Source organism: Mauremys mutica, chromosome 26 (assembly GCF_020497125.1).
Source record: "Mauremys mutica isolate MM-2020 ecotype Southern chromosome 26, ASM2049712v1, whole genome shotgun sequence".
Taxonomy (NCBI): domain Eukaryota; kingdom Metazoa; phylum Chordata; order Testudines; family Geoemydidae; genus Mauremys; species Mauremys mutica.
Genome location: NC_059097.1, coordinates 93,043 through 112,824, shown reverse-complemented (window position 1 = coordinate 112,824; position 19,782 = coordinate 93,043). Strand labels below are relative to the sequence as shown.

Sequence of the window (19,782 nt, the reverse complement as noted above, 5' to 3'; positions counted from 1 at the left end):
CTGGCAGTGAAGGTCTGGTGGGGGTTCTCTGGCCAGTGGGGCTCTGAGAGGTATCTGAGGTCCCTGGCCAGGGACTCTGGGGGGCTGGGTCCCAGGGAATATCTGGGGCAGGGCTGGCTGGGTCTCTGGGGGCTGCTCCTGACCTTGCTTCTTCTCCCTAATTAGCTTATGCCAGAATCATGTCTCCAAGCACTGCCTGACATTCCCCGGCCAGGCCCAGTCACTTTGATAACTTTCTAGCCACTTATCAAACACTGTGAGGTGAAATCACAGATTTTTGCTTTTCTCCCCTCTTGAAAACTGCAGGAACTTCCAGTTCCATTCTCCTAGATTGTCCAGTCCTTGTCCTGGATCTGGGGGTGAGGGAGGTGGGAGGGGGTCAGCGCTGCCGCACAATGGTCTCTTCCACAGCATTCTGGACTCATTCTTTCTGAACTCTGGTTTCACTGAGACAATTGTTAATCTAGAGTCACTGTATGGAAAGACAAGGAGTGACTCCGGATGGCCAGTGGGGCGAATGAGATCAGCAATTCTCCCTGTGAGGAGGGGCTCTCATTAGCTGCTCTCCCCAGAGAGCTAAAGGAGGAAAGCTGCTCAAACGCTCTGTCCCTCTCTGCCCAGGATATTGGGGTTCAGCTTCCTGGGTCAGACGCTGCAGCCTCCATTGTGATCTGGGAGACCAGGCTTAGCAGCTGCTGCTCCCCCAGTGGGGTTCTGTGCTGGGAAGTGACCTTAATTAAAGCTGCTTCTCTGCCTGGCCCAGGGGATGATTTCTCCAGCTGGTCCCAGCCCCCTAGGGCAGCCCTGGGCCCTGTTAATACTAAATTCTGAGCCACAGTCTCTAGGTAAATGAAAGACCTCAGGGAAAGTGCTGGGGACTGGCATGAAAGTGACTCTGCACAAACAGCCCCTCCTCATTTCTCCTCCCAGTAGCAATTGCCAGGAGAAAATCTAGCCATGGGAGAGCAAAGCCCCCAGGAATGGGACTGTCCCAGCCAGAGGGGCAGGGAGAGAGGACAGGGGAAGGAGAGACTGAAAGGGGCAGTGGGAGAAATATGAGGGGAGAGATTTCCAGCTCTCTAGTCCACCCAGACACATATATTGCTGCATCCCAGGGCAGAACCACTTTCCAGTGAACAAAACAAGGATCAGACAGAGGGAAAGCCAGTTCCTGACTCCATATTCCCCTTGCTGGGGTGTGGCTGCCATGGGGTCAGTGTCCGAGGGATCCCCCACAGTGACTCCTTTGGTTCTGCTCTTTTCTAGCCTTGTGTTCAGAGACTTTGTTACAGGGTGAGGAGAGGGAGAAGGGAGGTTAAAAATGTGTCTGGGCTTAGCCTGGCAGGAGGGGCCAGATCTACATTGTAATAAACAGATTGAGCATTTCCCAGCATGGCAGGATCTAGGGTGTCTGACTGCAGGGAAGGGGCCTGGGGGAATTCTGATGTGAAATTAACTAAAACTGGTTGTGAGACGCCCACAACTGCCCTTCTCTCCCAGACAGGCTGCAGAATGACGTCCATGTTTTGCTCCAGCTCATCTCAGCCTGATGTGGTACAGGGAAGAGAAATGGCTGCAGTGGAGCCAACTCAGGTAGAGATTATCGGGGGGTTGCTGGTGGGTTCCTGCTGGAGGAGAGGGAGAGCAAATACACCGGAGATGGGAAGGTTTGCACAGTCTGGTTTGGAGGTTGGAGCGGGGCAGGAAATTCACAGCGTGGGGAAAGGAGGAGGCCAGGGTGTGGCAAACCTGCTGGGAGTTATTTAATATGTGGCCTAGATTCTAGGAACAGACCCAGGAGGTTCGGAGGTGGAAATGCCCTAATTTGTGAAGAAAGAAAATAGCCCACCTACATGGAGCTAGTCAAACTGACCAGACTCCCAGTGCTGGAGCCTGAGCTCACTAACCAGCGGCTGCTGTGAGATATGAAGGGGGCACCCATGAGTCAGGCTTATTGGAGCTGCCTCTCCCTTCATATCCCGCTCCTCACAATGAGGAGGTTATTGGGCTACCTACCAGGGAGCTCTCCCTGGACCCTGCTAGGGGCTCCATCTCCTGTATCAGTCGGTGGCTAGTAGGTGTGTGATGGATCTCCTGGGAGAGACAAGGGGCTCTCTCTTCGTCCCCTCAACCTGGTATTTGTTGGATACTCAGAGCAGGGTCGGGGTGGGACTCTGTTGACTGCGATCCACCCAGAACTTCCATTTGATTGGCTCCTCTCTGCCACAAATAGTGGGGCTGTGAGTGGGGACAGAGGCCGGTGACATTCGAGGAGGTGGCTGTGCATTTCACCAGGGAGGAATGGGCTCTGCTGGACCCCGCTCAGAGAGCCCTCTACTGGGATGTCATGCAGCAGAACTATGAGACTGTGACCTCGCTGGGTAAGGGTTCCTGTCCCCTTGGATCTTGGAAGGGGAAATGAAGAGATAAGGTTCACGCCAGCCCCACAATGCCACCTCTATTGTCTCCTGTTTCAGCATCACCCCAATATGCCAGTGACACACACACACTACCAGAGACCCTCCCCTGCTGCAGAACACTTTGGGAACAGAGCACAGGAGCCGTATCGCACAGTGTCAAATAGCTCCTGTTTGCTCAAGTGAAACTGGAAGTTAGGTCTGGCATAACTGTTCCATACCCCTAATCATTTTTGTTGCCCTTTTCTGAACCTTTTCCAATTCCAGTATATCTTTTTTTGAGATGGGGGACAACATCTGCGTGCAGTATTCAAGATGTGGGTCTATCATGGATTTATTTGCTGTTTTTACAATTATGATATATGATATATTCTGTCGTATCTATCCCTTTCTTAATTATTTCCAATATTGTTCGCTTTTTTTCACTGCTGCTGCACACTGAGTGGATGTTTTCAGAGAACTATCCACAGTGACTCCAAGATCCATGTCTTGAGTGGAAACAGCTAATTTAGACCCCATGTATAGTATAGTTGAGATTATGTTTTCCAATGGGCTGCACTATGTGCTATCCTGTCATCTAGTACTGCTGAGATCCTGCATTCAGTGATATCCCTGCCCTTCCTGTTCCCTTTCTCCACTGAACCCCACCAGCCCATGCTTCCTGTTCCCAGCTTCCCCAGGACTCTCTTGCTGTCTCTGAACCTGTCTGTCAGCAAGAAGCAGTGCCAGGGACACTTGCCCTCTGTCTGGAGTCTTCGATTTCTGGGACATGGATTTACTTTCTCTGTGTTGTAAGAGGCTCTGTCATAATGAGTGTCTGTGACATTACCTAGAGTACTATCTAGACTGTTAAATAGCTGTGTCCCCTCAGTTCTCCAACCTGGGATGCCTTTTCCATTGTTTTACCGCGAGAACAGCCCCTCTTAGCCAATAAACACACTCTCCAGCATGTAACTCACTCCCAGCTACACAGTATTGAGTGCTGTTAGACAGCCACTCATGAATTACACCTCAGGAGAAAACCAGCAAATTCTCAAGTGCCCAACTTTCCCCCAGAAATGTGCATCTTGCACTGTCCAGCACGCTACTGAACAATGCAAGCTCATATGAAGTCTGTCATTTCATCAGTGGAAAATGACATGCACCAGCTTGTTATCCCAAACGGAGTTTCCAACACACTTTAATCCAAACACACTGGTTAGATAAACAATAAACCAAGATTGTTAACTACCGAAAACTAAAACTAGGACCAGCTGATGAAAGGGGCACTCCCAGGAGAGACTGTATAAAGGCCGGAACATCGAACAACTTTGTAAACCTGAGAGAGCTGCCTTGGGGACAATGACAGGGAGAATCCCCCAAAGTGACTCTTTGGATTCTGCTCGTCTCTGGTCTCTGATTGTTCCTTCCAAAGTAGAGTACTTTGCACTTGTCGCTACTGAATTTCATCCTCTTTCCTTCAGCTCATTTCTCCAGTTTGTCCAGATCATTTTGAATTTTAATCCAATCCTCCAAAGCACTTACAACCCCATCCAGCTTGGTATTGTCCACAAACTTGAAAAGTGTAACAGAGAGACTGTTACTGGGAGGGTTTCACCATCTGTCAGAGGGTTACACCCTGGTGGGAGGGTGCTAGATCTGTACTGGGATACGGTCACTCTGTGCTTCACAGTGTGGCAGAACCTAGAATGTCCATTAGCAGGGGAAAACCTGGGGGGAATCGGCTTGTGGAATGGACAAAAGCCCCATCTGAATTCTTACACCTTGCCCTTTTCACCCCAGCAGGCTACAGAATAACGTCCATGGTTTGCTCCAGATCATCCCGTCCTCCCTGGGGGAAGGAAATGGCTGCAATGGAGCTGCCTCAGGTACGGGATTCTCAGGGAGCTGGTGGTGGGTTCTGCTTGGAGGGAGAGGAGCAGTAAATGCATAGGAGGGTGGGAATTGCTAGAGGTGGTGGGAGGCAGGAAATATCTCGGGTGGAGAAAGGGAGGGGACAGGATGTGACAAACCTGCTGACACTAGTGTAGTTTAGGGTGTGATGGGTTGTCACCTGCAGGGGGCAGTCTGGGAACCGCTGTGCCCTCTAACCCTCAAGCCGGGCTGACCCTTCTCACACTGCTTTGCTGGAGATTCCACCAGCCTCTCCAGGCCCTGTTATCACCCAACACGACAGCAGGTGGCGCCATGCACCCAACTAAGCTACCTGAGTGCTTTACCTAAGCCACTCAAGGAGAGAGAGAAAACAGCCAATTTCCCAGCTCCCCAACCTTGCACACTTGCTGTAGTATAAATTCAGAATTATACCCTCTTATAGTGCACAGGGATCTGTATAATGTAGCTCATTAATATAGTTCGCCTTCCCCTCGATATGGGAAAGATGTGCACAACAAGCTTGTGCTAACCCAGCTGAGATTTTCCTCAGACACTTCACTCAAAATACGCTGGTTAAGATAAAGCATAAAACAAGTTTATTAACTGCAGAAAGGTAGATTAATTGATTATAAGTGATGACAAACAGATCAAAGCAGATTATTTAGCAAATACCGAAACTCAAACTAAGCCTAACATACTATCTGGATAGAATTTGAATTAGCAGTTTCTCACCCTGACTAATTGATACAAGCAGTCCACCAAGTTTCCATACACAAGCTAGAAAACCCTTTACCCTGGGACCAGCACTCCCCCCACTTCAGTTTTTGTTTCTTAGGTGTTTCCAAGAGTTCTCTTGTGTGGGGAATGAGACCAAGGGATGACGTCACACCCCACCTTATTAGCTTTTCCATATGGCGGGAACCCTTTGTTCCAAACTCAGTTCCCAGTCCAGTTTGTGGAAAAATACTGGTACTAAAATGAAGTTTAGTGTCATGTGGTCTGGTCACAGGCCCTGCTGCGTCATAGTAGCCATGACACATAGGCTGGCTGAAACATTCAGAGGAAGGCTACGCTCTTCCACAGTCGAGTCTTTGTTGATGAGCCATCAGCACTGTCTGGCTTCTTCATTGTTGTACCTGAAAGGCTCGTTGTGGGTGTTACCCAGAGTAAGCACATTTGAAATACAGATACAGAGTCAGTATCCATAACTTCAGATACGAACGTGATATGTGCACACAAATAGGATAATCATATTCAGCAAATCATAACTTTTCCAGTGACACCACACATAATGCATCTTGTACAAAATACATCATAATTATGTCCTAATCATATTATAACCATACCACTATGCTGAATATGGGGGTGTAGTGTCAGATAGGGCCTAATTTCAAGGCACAGGAGTTGGGAATGGAACTTCCCCTCTTTGTGGAACAGGAAATAACCCTCCAGCCCGGGCTGGGACAACTTCCCAGACTCCCAGTGATGGAGCCTGAATCTACTGGCACTTCATTAGTTACCACCACCCCCAATCTTTGTGACAACTGCAAACTTTATCAGTGATGATTTTATACTCTCTTCTAGGTTATGGATAAGAATGTTAAATAGCACAGGGCCAAAAACCAATCCCTGCGGGAACCTGCTAGAAAGAAATCCACTCGACCCTGGTTCCCCATTTACTATTACAGTTTTTAATCTATTTAATGTATGCCGTGTTTATTTTGTATCATTCTAGTTTTTTTAGTAAAAATATTGTGCTGATCAAGTCATATCCCTTACAGAAGTTTAGGTAAATTACATCAATACTATTAGCTGTAACCAAACTTTTGATCTCATCCAATAAGTATATCCCGTTAGTTTGATAGGCTCTATTTTCTCTAAACCTTTGTTAGTGGGCACTAATCATATTACCCTTCTTTGATTCTTTATTAATGGGATGGAATAAAGGGGGCTGTGTGATTTCTTTTTTCAGCTTCTCGATAACCTGTGTGGGGGATCAGAAGCACAGTTGGTGACTGGTTAGTGAATTTAACTTCAGTGTTAACCAGCAGTTTTGGGAGCATCTGCTCTCCCTTTTTCAGCCTGCCCTAACTTTGGAATTTTCAGTGAGAACTGCCCCTGGCCCACCAGATCACACTAAGCACTGAAGTTAAATGAATAAAATGTTTTTTTATGACCAAGTCTTATGAAATCAACTGAACTCCTTTGTTTTCTTTCATCTGAGCAGAGTTTCTAGTTTTCCAACGTGATGTGATCTCCCAGCTGGAACAAGGGGAAGAGCCATGGGTCCCAGACCTCCAGGGTTCAGAGGAAAGAGAGATCCTGAGATCTCCCTGCACAGGTGAGGAAACATTAAACCACCTCAGAATCTGTAAGTGCCTGAAGGAAACATCTGGGATGCCCAACAAAGCCCTTGGGGAGGTCTCTCAGTTCATTATTTGTCCCTAGCAGGGGTCGTATCCTCAGGGTAAATATAGTTCATGGCTTCCTATAGATCCTAGCAGACACCAGGCAGTAGCTTCCTCCCTTCCCCCTGCGTATTTGGATGGGAGGTGAAGGCTGAATTCATCCCCCTCCTCTCTCCTATTTGGGGGAAGAGTTTGGGGGAGTTCAGCTCCTGATTTTTATTTGACCTGTCTTCAGCACTTGTTTTCGTTTGGTCTTCCCCTTTCCATCCCTGTTTGAGGTTTCTGTCTCTATCGCAGCAGGTGATGCAATGGCATGTGAGAAAGAGGAGCAGAATTCTCAGCCTGAAAATTCTGGGAGATTCAACACAGACCAGAAACAGAGCAAGGAAACAGCCAGGGGAGAAAGTGGATAAATTTATTTCCTGTTGGGGAACTCAGAAGGACCTCATGGAAACCATAACACAGCAGGATATCCTCAGGCGAAAGAGAAAAAAATACATGCAGTGAGTGTGGAAAAACCTTCTGTCACAGCTCCCACCTTATTAGGCATCAAACAATCCACAGAGGAGAGAGGCCCTATGAATGTAGTGAGTGTGGGAAAAACTTCACTCACAGATCAGCCCTTTCTGTTCATCGGAGAATCCACACACGGAAGAGGCCCTTTGAATGTCGTGAGTGTGGGAAATGCTTCACTAGCAGCTCAAACCTTTCTGTTCATCGGAGAATCCACACAGGGGACAGGCCCTACAAATGCTGTGAGTGTGGGAAAACCTTCACTCAAAGATCAGCCCTTTCTGTTCATCAGAGAATCCACAGAAGGGAGAGGCCCTATGAATGCAGTGTGTGTAGGAAAAGCTTCACTCACAGATCAGACCTTTCTAGACATCAGAGGATCCACACAGGGGAGAGGCCCTATGAATGCAGTGAGTGTGGAAAATGCTTCACTAAGAGTTCAGCCCTTTCTGAACATCAGAAAATCCACACAGGGGAGAGGTCCTATGAATGCAGTTTGTGTGGGAAAACCTTCAGTCGCAGCTCAACCCATGTTAGCCATCAGAGAATATGCAAGGGAGATAAACATTGTAAAACTCTCTAGGGCTATCAAGACTTCCTTTTCTTTAATACTTTTCCTGATTCCCACATAGTAACTTTTAAAGCTCTTTGAACTGTTTGCAGCACCGTTATCCCTCAGCTTGTCCAGATGAGTGGCCCATTTTTGCCTTTTGCAGTTCGCCCTCTTTTGAGATGGACCTATTTGTCCTTTCTATTGTCCCACAAGTAACTGGAGTGTGCCCTTCCTATGAGGAACCAGGGAGCATCACATTTATACCATTCCTCCTATTGCAAAGTTATTGTTAGAGTCACCAGTGATACAGCTTGTATCCTTGCCAGTTGTTCTCACGTTGCTCTGGGTTGTGCTGAAGAGCAGTTATATTGGGAATTTTTCAAATTATATGTAAATGAAGAGGAGCAGGGGCAGGAAAAAAAGTATAATTACAGCTTCTGTGACACTGGAAGGAGATGGGGTGACTCAGAGATTCCCTCCTTCCCCATCACTGCAGAACTGTTACCTTTTGCCTGAGCCAGGCAGAGTTTATCTTCATCACATTCTATCCATTCACTTCTCAAAGTGTCATGTGATGAAGCATTCTCCATTGTCTGTGCTTGCAGATGATGTTTTGACTACTTTAATCCTATATCAGAGTCGCTATGACTGGAGATGAAAGTGTCAAAGTCCTGGGAGGGGAATTCAAATGGATCCCAAATACAGTGTGATCATTTAGAGTTTTTAAATTCCAGGTTCTATCTATTGTAAAGCAACTTCTGGCAAGAGGGCTGTTTTTCCCACATTATGAGGATTCTAGGATACTAAAAATTTTGTAAATAACATAACTGACTATGGAGACAGGGATGAGTGAAACAGGTTTGAATGGATCAGAGGAGAATGTGATGGGAGAATCTCTTGTCCTGATTCTGAATAATCAGATGTATGTTATTGTTACCAATTAAAATGAAATGATAAGTGAAGTTATTGGTTAAAGAGTAAGAGACTGTGTGATAATCTGAATTATTTTGGAAAACTGAAAGTAGTCTTGTTTTTGTGATTTGTTAGTCGTACAGGAAATGATGGCTAATCTTGAAAAGTTAATTAGATTTAATTTACCCTGGTTCCTCAACTGTTGCTACAGCTCTACTACCCATCAATCCAAAGACTGAGAGAAATGGAGAGTTCCAATCATTGTCCTTTTAGTATCTTATTGTTCCTCTCTCTGTTTTTTGTGCTGGCCTTTCTATACTATCACTTTCTGCATTTGTTTAGTGGTAACAGTTAGTTTCCATCACTCATGTACATTTGTTTAAATCTCTATCCATTGTTAAATAAATTTTTTGCTTGTTCGATAACTGTATTCAGGTGCTGTGTGAGATACAGTAGCAATGGTCCACAGTAAAACTAGTAACCTTGGGGAAGAGAGGATCTGGGATTTCACTGAGTATCTGGTGATCCAAGCTGGACCCCAGAGGGGGACACGTTGAAGGAACTCAGGGTTAGGGTGGCTGCTGTAGCTCAGAGGAGGGTGCTTGAGTTCCAGCAGGCTGGTGAGTTTGGTCACTAACATCCAAATGGAAAACTCCCTCTTCCTTGTGGCAGGTGGCAACAAGGAGACTCACAGCCCTCAGCACCCTGAGAAGGGTCACAATGTGTCTCTATGTTGATCCACCTGTCAAATTCACACAGGGAAAGCTCCCTATAGCATAAAACTCTGCCCTATGAAATCATGGAACATGTGCTTTTCGCTCTGTGGGTACGTTTAGACTACCCGCCGTATCGGTGGGTAACGATCGGTTTCTCGGGGATCGATATATCGCATCTCATCTAGATGTGATATATCGATCCCCGAAAGTGCTCCCGTTGACTCCGGAACTCCACCAGTGCGAACAGCGGTAGCGGAGTCGACAGAGGGAGCCGCAGATGTCAATCCCACGCCGTGAGAGCGAGAGGTAAATCGATCTAAGATACTTCGACTTCAGCTACGCTATTCACGTAGCTGAAGTTGTGCATCTTAGATTGATCCCCCCCAGTGTAGACCAGCCTTGTGAAAGCATGTAAAGAATCCCAAGTGCTGGAGGACAGGCTTTGGGTCCAGAGCGACCTAGACAAATTGGAGGATTGTGCCCAAAGAAATCTGAGGAGGTTCAACAAGGAGAAGTGCAGAGTCCTGCACTTAGGATGGAAGAATCCTATGCACTGCCACAGACTGGGGACTGACTGATAGCAGCCTTCAACTACCTGAAAGAGCAGCAGTGTGGGCTTTCTCCTGGCCACTTTTGCTGGGCTGGGCAGGGAGCCTGGAGGCCTTTCTAGAAGACCATTGGGAACTGAGTTAGAAAAACCAATGTGAAAACCAGAACCTCGGGTTTAGACTCATTTATTTATAATATTAAATCTTCAATTCTAGTGTCACAGTCAATACAATTGCTTCAGCCTGATAGTTGCCCAAAGGGAAACTTAATGTCTCTCCAAGGGGAGTGGAGAGAAAGCACTTTTCAGAGTCCGAGAGAGACAAGGCGGGTGAGGGTAAGAGCTTGCAGAGGACCAACCTCTGTTGGTGAAAGAGACAAGCTGTGGAGCTAACCCAGCACCCTTCTTCAGTTCTGTGTAGCCTGGAAGGTCGTCTCCTCCATAACCAGCAGTTAGAACATAAGAACAGCCACACTGAGTCAGACCAGTTCATCTAGCCCACTCTCCCGAAAGTGGCCAATGCCCGGCGCCCCAGAGGACCCCTGGGACCAACATGGATACAACACCACCACAAACAAGGTTAAAAGTCAATGCACAGGGGAGAAGGATTTTGTATTTCATTCCTTATGTCATAGGGTACGTCTTCACTACCCGCCGTATCAGTGGGTAGCAATCAATTTCTCGGGGATCGATATATCGCATCTCATCTAGACGTGATATATCGATCCCCGAACGCGCTCATGTCGACTCCGTAACTCCACCAACGCGAACGGCGGTAGCGGAGTCGACATGGGGAGCCATGGACGTCGATCCCGCGCCGTGAGGACGGTAAGTAATTCGATATAAGATACTTCGACTTCAGCTACGTTATTCACGTAGCTGAAGTTGTGTATCTTATATCAGTTTCCCCCCGTAGTGTAGACCTGCCCATAGTCCCATCATGTGGCCATTTCCTTTTCTTCCTTTCTGTTAAAAGCTTTGGTGTTTTGCACAGGAACATTATTTCCCCAGGAGAGACCCAGGAGTGGGGGCTGCATTCCTGTGCCAAACAGTCACTGGAAAGGGGCAGACAAAGGCCTTTAGGATGAGGCGTCCGTCACTGTCAAAAGATCATCTCCCTCCTGCAGGTCACTGGCAGCCTGAATTTGTTCCTTATCCTCCCAGAGTCTGGGGGCTGGAATCAGCACTACCCAGCCCCTCCGTATGTAGCAGGAACAAACACAAACCTGTTCTTTAAAACAAGCTGTCCCCTTCCTCCTCAGGGAAGATTTTTCTGTGATTGAAGTTGAGCTTCAGTTCCCCTCTCCTAGGGGCGGGGCTGGTGTGGGGCCAGCTCCCAATGAGCTCTGTTTTCACCTTTGCCCCCTTTCAGTCACTCTGGGATGGTAACTCTGCCCCCAGCTGTCAGGCAGCTTCCAGCCCATCCACCCTACTCACTAACTCCATGGTCTTATGTCACTCCCTCTGCCAGCACACACAGCCTGCAGGAAAGCTCCTCCTGCCAAATGCATTGGTGGTATAGTGGTGTGTGTAGATGTCTTCTAAGCAATTCATCTGGGTTTGATTCCCAGCCAATGCAATAATGGCTTTTCTCTTCTGTTGTTTCCTCATCTGGAAGTGGTTTAATTTCACTCACATTGTGTTACAATCACATTATCTATAGAATGAGACAATAAATGTGTCAAAGTCATACAGGATGGAGGCACACAAGGGGCTGGAATGTGTCATCTGAGAAAGACAGAACACTTGGAAACCTGTATCTCCCATCCCCTGGCCTTGCGTGTTATGATTCCAGCTGCGTGAGCTGTTTGTAGGATGTTCCGGCATGATGGGGAAATAAAGTTTTGAGTCAGTTTTTGCTCCTGCAGGTTCCTTTGCTGTTACAGTTATAATGACATGAACAAAAGGGAAGCAAAATATACATAAACCCCAAATTGCAATACAGGTGGGGAAAGGGAAGATCATGGTTAAGCCAAACACGTCAAAATAAAAATTAATACTAAAAAGGTGAGGAGGGAAGAGATCAGGTATGTGGAGATCCCCTTGATATTTCAACGCACATTGTTAGAATCTAAGTTCAGACTTGACACTGGAAAACCTGCAACTTCCTGTCTCTCTGAACACCTGTGATGAGCAAGATGGAGTTGGGACACCTGTTCTGCTTCAATCATTTATTGTCTCTCTGTTCTCTCCATCTTCTCCCCCCAATTCCTCGTCTCCAATGTCTCTGCCTTTCTCCTCTTGCTCCCTCTCCCCTGCCCTTTCCAGGAACTCACACTCTACAGCATTTAGGACAAGCCAGACCTCCCATGTTCTGCACATGATCCTGTGTCAGAGGACGTGGGACCCCGGTCAGAACCAGTCACCTGATCAATATGACCCTTTATGGGCGACTTCTCTGCCTGCTCTGCAATTTACACACACCCCCACTGAAGGGGGTGGGGTACAGCTCTGACTGAGAGGCCCCACAGGAGAAACTTCAGCCCAAAGACAAATTTGTGTGAAATGTTGAGAAATGAAGAGCCCCCCAAATCCCCAGAACTCTAGTGTCACTCCCATGGCACCAGCACAGGGAACCCAGTGAGATGGGGTTACAGAATACAAGGGGGGAGGCAGCAGGGAGAGAGGTGACAGGGACTCTCTCTTTTTCCTTCTCTCGTCACTTTCTGTTCTTCTCTTTCCTTCCAGGAACTGCAGTCACAGCAGGGAGGGATTTGTCTCCGTGTCTGTCACGGAGGTGGTGGAAGTGATGGATTCTGTGACTTCCTGCCACCTCTGTGACTTCTGCAGTGGCCACAGTGGCTGACTCCAGGGCCACTCAATCAACTGGCTCCAGGGAGCGCCCTTGCAGCGGCCAATACGGCTGGCCTGGGGACCACTTGACCAGTGGTCCCAAGGGCAGCAGGAGCAGCCACAGCTTGGTGGCCTCTGGCAGCACTTCTGGGGTGGCCAGAGCAGCAGCTGGCCCCCTGGGGCTCCCCCCTGCCCTAGCAGCAGCTGGAGTGGCAGCAACTCTCAGGGCTTCTCCCCTGGTAGCTGGTGCTCATTATCCATCAAATAAATCAACACGCTTCCCCCTGCAAGTGGATTTAGCCCGGGACCCTCAGAGTCAGCAGCTGTTACGCCCCCACTGAGCTCTCTAGCCAGGTGTCCTAGTGCTGGGAGCCTCCGATGTAGATCCTAAAATAGCGTTTTTGCACCAGGGGCGGCTGAAATTTTGGACCAGACATTGTAGCTCCACCGTTATTTTACTGAATTGCTTCAAAACAGCAAGTGTAGAAAGTCTCCTAAGTGCCAGGCTCTCTGCCATGGAAACAGCTGCCCCTGCTCTGCAGGAGTCTGTGCGTTCCACCCAGCAACGTACACACCTGCTCCGCACTGAAGGGGGGTCAGACAGTGACGGTAACGCAAATCTTCCAACTAGTAACCCAGGTCCCTTTCTTTAACCCAGGATGTGCCAGTCACCTGTTAGCCATGGCGTTATCTTCACCTTCAAATACCTCTCAGGACATTTAACAGAGGAAGTGAAACCCCCTCCCCCGAATGGCTCCCTGTTGAGGCGTTGTACCGAACCAGCCCCTGGAGACTGTCTGGTTTTATACTCTTAGAGCTTTTTCTCTTCAAACCCCTTATCCCAATCTCTGGGCCAACCTCTGCATCTCAGAGTTTAGAATTTACTCTCATCACCCTCCTATGGCACTTTCCATGTGAATTGGGCAAAGCAAGTGGGGGAAGCTCCGTGGCTAATGAAAACCAACGCTCTGGGTGAGGCCTGAACTCACACCCACAGCTGTATTTCCCCCTGCATGAGCCACTATAGGTGCTTCTTAGACAAACTTGGGCTGTCGGTGGTTATGTGTGTCTGTGCTTCGCCGCTTTGGCTGCTCTGTGAAAAGCTGATGGTTCAAACAGAAGCTGGTGGGTTTTTGTTTTGTTTTAAGCAATTAGAGTCTAGTATATTTTAACAGGCAGAAAATGTCCTATTCTGGTCTAGCCCCATTTGACTCCTTCTGTCCATCTTCTTCCTTCCCCCTCAGTGTCTTTCCTTCCCCATTGGGGACATGCAGAGATGAACCCCAGTCAGTCTGTGTCACAGAGAGTCTGTATCTCCTAAGGAATGTGGGTGAAGGATTCCAGCTGAATTAACTCCGCTCACCTGGGTTAGAAACATTTGTTTCTTTCGAGCACATAGTGGGAAATGGGACATTAATTCAGACCCAGGAGGCAAGGCAGAGGCTTCATGCTCTTGATCTCCATGAAGGGAGAGAGGATCCCCAGGAAGGAACAGAACTTCCTTTAGATTCAAGCTGGGTCTCCTGGAAGTTGGAAAAGACCCTTGGTCACTGAGGATCTCATGGGATCGTGCTGCTCCAGAGGCTCGAGAGTCCTGGGTGCGGGGAGGGTGTCACTGCACAGTCTGAAATGGAAGGGAGGACCCTGGAAGGGAGGGGGAGGAACAGAAAATGGAGAGGAATGAAACAGAATAAACGCCTCTTCTCTCTCCCCTCCCCAACCCAGCAAGAACTGTTATCAGTGGGGAAACTCCCCACGATGAATGGCAGAGACCACAGAGACATTCGCCTCATGCTGAGAAGTAAGGTGACCAATCACCAAGTGTGAAAAATCAGAGACTTTCACTAGATGCATTGGTGGTATAGTGGTGAGCATAGCTGCCTTCCAAGCAGTTGACCTGGGTTCGATTCCCAGCCAATGCAATGATATGATGATTCCTCCACTGGGAATTGGTTTAATTTTAGTCATGTTGTATCAGTTTATCAATGGAATGAAAGAATCAGTGTCCCAAATCCCAACAGGTCATTAAACACCCAGTGGAGGAAGAAAGGGGTGGGACTACATAATGAGCAGTTGGAGTCATCCTGGTATTACAATGCTTGGTTTATTTTTTTTTTTAATTTCCTTTACTTCCCTCTCCCTTTTAGACTCAGAGCCTTTAAGGTCAGAAGGGACCAGTGTGATCATCTAGTCTGACCTGCTGCACCTTGCAGGCCAAAAGACCCCACCCACCCACTCCTGTAATAGACCCGGGAGGGGAGGCAGCTCTGTGCACTGTCCCTGCCCCAGGCAGCACATGGAGGCCCTCTGCTCCCCTCCCCAATGGGTGTGCAGAGATGTGCCAGCAGCACTAAGGTGGCTCCCTGCCCACTCTGCCTCCGTCCCTCCGTGCCGCTCCCAGAAGTGGCTGGCATGTCCCAGCATCCCCTGGGGTGGGGGGAGTGTCTCCACGTGCTGCCCCTGCCCCGAGCACCGACTCTGCAGCTCCCATTGGCCAGGAACTGTAGCCAATGGGAGCTCTGGAGGCAGCACCTGCAGACAGCAGCACATGGAGATCCCCTGGCCCCACTCATCTAGGAGCTGCTGCCAGAGGGTTGTGTGTACCGGTCACTTTGGGAGCTGCACCACCCCTCCTGCACCCCACCCCCACCCCCAGCGCAGAGCCCACACCCAAATTTCCTCCCAGTGCTTTGCTTGTCTTCCTTTCACCAGAACCATCCTTCTTCTCCTGGGCTGCAAGTAGCCACCCCTGGGAAGCCAAGAGACAGGCACAGGATTCTGCCAGGTAAGTGTCCCACAGCGCCGTGATGGACAGTGCGATGAAGGTAAGTCTTCCTGAGGCACAATGAACTGCAACACAGCGAACCACTGGCCAGGCGGTCCGGGCGAAGGGCATTCACTGGAGGTACAAGCTTTGAGTGACTCCTGAACACAGGGCCCCTTCCCCTTTTAAGGACCTGCTCCTCATGGCCTGCGACTGGAGATGACTTGGCTGCATCTGGTGGGTCACACTCCACCTCAGCCAGTGTCCATGCTCTGGGTGTGTGATCGCTGCCTAATTAGAGTCCCAGACACCTTGTCTATCTAGGAGTTCTTCTGATCTTCCAGCTGTTCAACCAGCCCCTTCATCCCACAAGCATTGCAGGAGGGAGCGGGAGGGGGAGGGGGGAAAGCCACTTCACAGGCATTCAGAGAGGGAGAGGAGACAAAAATGGGAATGGGGGAAGTATAACAGACCTATTGAGCATAGAAATCACTGCTGCTCCTACAACAGCAGGGACAGGCCACTAGGAGCTGGGAAAAATTAAGCCATCATGTTTCTGCCTGATTTTGAACCAGGGACCTTTTGCGTGTTAGGCAAATGTGATAACCACTACACTACAGAAACTCTGTTGCAGGGCTCTGCCCCTCCCTTCATAAGAATAGAAGAATGGCCAGACTGGGTCAGACCAAAGGTCCATCCAACCCCATATCCTGTCTGCCAACAGTGGCCAATGCCAGGTGCCCCAGAGGGACTGAACCTAACAGGTAATGATCAAGTGATCTCTCTCCTGCCATCCATCTCCACCCTCTGACAAACAGAGGCTAGGGATACCATTCCTTACCCAGGCTGCCTAATAGCCATTAATGGACTTCACCTCCATGAATTTATCTGCAAAAATAATGAGTACTTGTGGCACCTTAGAGACTAACAAACTTATTTGACATAAGCTTTCGTGGGCTAAAATCCACTTAATCAGATGCATGCAGTGGAAAATACAGCAGGAAGATATATATATACACAGAGAACATGAAAAAAATGGGTGTTGCCATCCACACTATAATGAGAGTGAGCAGTTAAGGTGAGCTATTATCAGCAGGAGAAAAAAACCTGTAGTGACAATCAGGATGGCCCCTTTCCCACAGTTGACAAGAAGGTGTGAGTAACAGTAGGGGGACAAATAAACATGGGGAAATAGTTTTACTTTGTGTAATGACCCAACCACTCCCAGTCTTTATTCAAGCCTAATTTAATGGTGTCCAGTTTGCAAATTAATTCCAATTCAGCATCTCTCATGGGAGTCTGTTGTTGAAGATTTTTTGTTGTAATATTGCGACTTTTAGGTCTGTAATCGAGTGACCAGGGAGATTGAAGTGTTCTCTGGCTGTGTTTGAATGTTATAATTCTTGATGTCTGATTTGTGTCCATTTATTCTTTTATGTAGAGACTCTCTGTTTTGGCCAATGTAAATGGCAGAGAGGCATTGCTGGCACATGATGGCACATATCACATTGGTAGATGTGCAGGTGAATGAGCCCCTGATGGCATGGCTGATGTGATTAGGTCCTATGATGGTGTCTCCTGAACAGATATGGGGAGAGAGTTGGCAATGGGCTTTGTTGCAAGGATAGGTTCCTGGGTTAGTGTTTTTGTTGTGTGGTTGCTGGTAAGTATTTGCTTCAGGTTGGGTGGCTGTCAGTAAGCAAGGACTGACCTGTCTCCCAAGATCTGTGAGCGTGAGGGATTGTCCTTCAGCATGGGTTGTAGATCCTTGATGATGCACTGGAGAGGTTTTAGTTGGGGGCTGAAGGTGACGGCTAGTGGGGGTTCTGTTACTTTCTTTGTTGGGCCTGTCCTGTAGTAGGTGACTTCTGGGTACCCTTCTGGCTCTGTCAATCTGCTTCTTCACTTCAGCAGGTGGGTACTGTAGTTGTAAGAATGCTTGATAGAGATCTTGTAGGTGTTTGTCTCTGTCTGAGGGGTTGGAGCAAATGTGATTGTATCTTAGAGCTTGGCTGTAGACAATGGATTGTGTGATGTGGTCTGGGTGAAAGCTGGAGACATGTAGGTAAGTATAGTGTTCAGTATGTTTCCGGTACAGGGTGGTGTTTATGTGACCATCGCTTATTAGCACAGTAGTGTCCAGGAAGTGGATCTCTTGTGTGGACTGGTCCAGGCAGAGGTTGTAGGTGGGATGGAAATTGTTGAAATCATGGTGGAATTCCTCAAGGGTTTTCTTTTCCATGGGACCAGATGATGAAGATGTCATCAGTGTAGCACAAGTAGAGTAGGGGCATTAGGGGACGAGAGCTGAGGAAGCGTTGTTCTAAGTCAGCCATAAAAATGTTGGCATACTGTGGGGCCATGTGAGTACCCATAGCAGTGCTGCTGACTTGAAGGTACACAATGTCCCCAAATGTGAAATAGTTATGGGTGAGGACAAAGTCACAAAGTTCAGCTGTGACATTATCGGGGATACTGTTCCTGACGGCTTGTAGTCCATCTTTGTGTGGAATGATGATGGAGGGTCTACATAGCCAGACAATCCTGCTGTCAGGGTGCCAATGCCTGAGATGATGGGGCATCCAGGATTTCCGGGTTTATGGATCTTGGGTAGCAGATAGAATAACCCTGGTTGGGGTTCTAGGCTGTCTTATTGCCAAGGGACAGAGAAACTCAGCCAGCCGCAGGGGGTGCAGAACACCGCCCTAGTGTGGGGGTGACAGCGCCTCCGGGATCCTGACACCCCTATTGGTTCCACTGCTGGTTGTTTTCCTTTTCCGGTGGGACTCTGGGCAAGTTGCTCCCCCCTCTAGGGCTCCGTCCCCAGCAGGCAAATGGGGATTTCGTACCTTCCCGCTATTGGAAAGTGCTGGGAGAATCCCCCAGCCAAAGCTGCTCTGACAGCGCTAAGCAGCATCTGACCATTCAAGGTCGGAGCGCACTGCCCAGGAGGAGGAGTGTTTGGCTCTGGGGTTTCACTTCAGCCCAGTCTAGAGAAAGGGGCCCAGCCATGGGGTTTGGCTCAAGAAGACCAAGTCTCCAATTCGTTAAGGGCGTTTTGAATTCCAGTCCTGAGCTCCAAAGTGCTTGGTGTCAGTTGCACATTTTAGAAGCAGGATCTCCACTCCATTTTCCAAATCATTCATGAAACTATTGAATAGTACTGGACCCCGGACTGATCCCTGCCGGACCCACAAGGTGCCCCCTCTCTGTTGGGCAGCCAACCATGGAGAAGGGCCCTTGGAGTCTGGGCTTTCAACCAGCTCTGCACCCACGTGACACTGATTGCCTCTAGACCGCATTTCCCTCGTTTGCTTGTGAAAATGTCCTGCGGGACTGTGTCAAAAGCCTTAGTAACCCCAAGATAGATCCCATCTACTGTTTACCCACCTCCACTAGGCCCAGAACCCTGCCAAAGAAGGAAAGAGGATTGGTTTGGGATGATTTGTTCTTGACAAATCCATGCTCACTTGTCCTAAGAACCAAATTATCCTGTAGGTGCTGCTGACAAACTGTTTAAGAATGTATTGCAGTATCTCTCCAGCTATGGAAGTGAGGCTGGCTAGTCTGTAAGGCCCAGGGGTCTCTTTGTTCCCCTTTGAAAGATAGGTCCTGTCTTGTTCATGGATGGGAAGATGTTCTTTTTCAGGGATCTCAGACGAGAACTGGGGCACAACACCTGGTTTGTTAAGGCCACAAAAATGGAGGCAGGAACCTCTTCTCTCCTGCTGGCAAAGAACCCCACGTACCTAAAAGACAGGGACTCACACCCCTGAACGGGATTTAGAAAAGGCAGTGGTTAAAAAGTTTGGCCCCGTCCATTTCTTGTTTCCACAGACTAGACATTTTAGCAAACTTTAGAATTCCTTGGTGCTAAACACCGTGAAACTCTCCTTTCTCCTTCACAGAGGGCTTTATCGCCCCTTATCTCACTCAGGCTCAGGACTGCCCAGAGTTCGAGAACTATCCCTGTTCCCATTGGACAGATGGGGATGAGCCTGAGGTATAGAGAAGGGAAGTGACCTGTCACCAGATGGATCAGACTGAACAGGTTTCAGACCTCGAGGAGGCTCTTACCTTCTAAACAGGGACGGCTGTTTTCTAGTAAAATCACTGAAAGGGAAGGAGAAAACTCGAAAGAGGTTCCTCCTGGCGCTCACGTCCGTGAACCTGAATACTCTCTCAGTCCTCAGAGAGAGACCTGGAGAAGGAGACTTGCTGAAGCAAAGCCACAGGGGTCTCTGACGTTTCCCTGGCCCCTCACCCCTGTCCTGCCTGGCTGAT

General features: G+C 48.5%; 2 non-coding genes across 2 annotated transcripts; one reads left to right on the top strand and one right to left on the bottom strand.

The window, feature by feature from the left end:
• Positions 1-14,584: 14,584 nt before the first annotated feature.
• TRNAG-UCC lies at positions 14,585-14,656 on the top strand. The gene has a single exon. It is a non-coding gene; the product is annotated as a tRNA-Gly (tRNA).
• A 1,393-nt stretch (positions 14,657-16,049) lies between these two features.
• On the bottom strand, positions 16,050-16,122 carry TRNAV-AAC. The gene has a single exon. It is a non-coding gene; the product is annotated as a tRNA-Val (tRNA).
• Between the last annotated feature and the right edge of the window lie 3,660 nt (positions 16,123-19,782).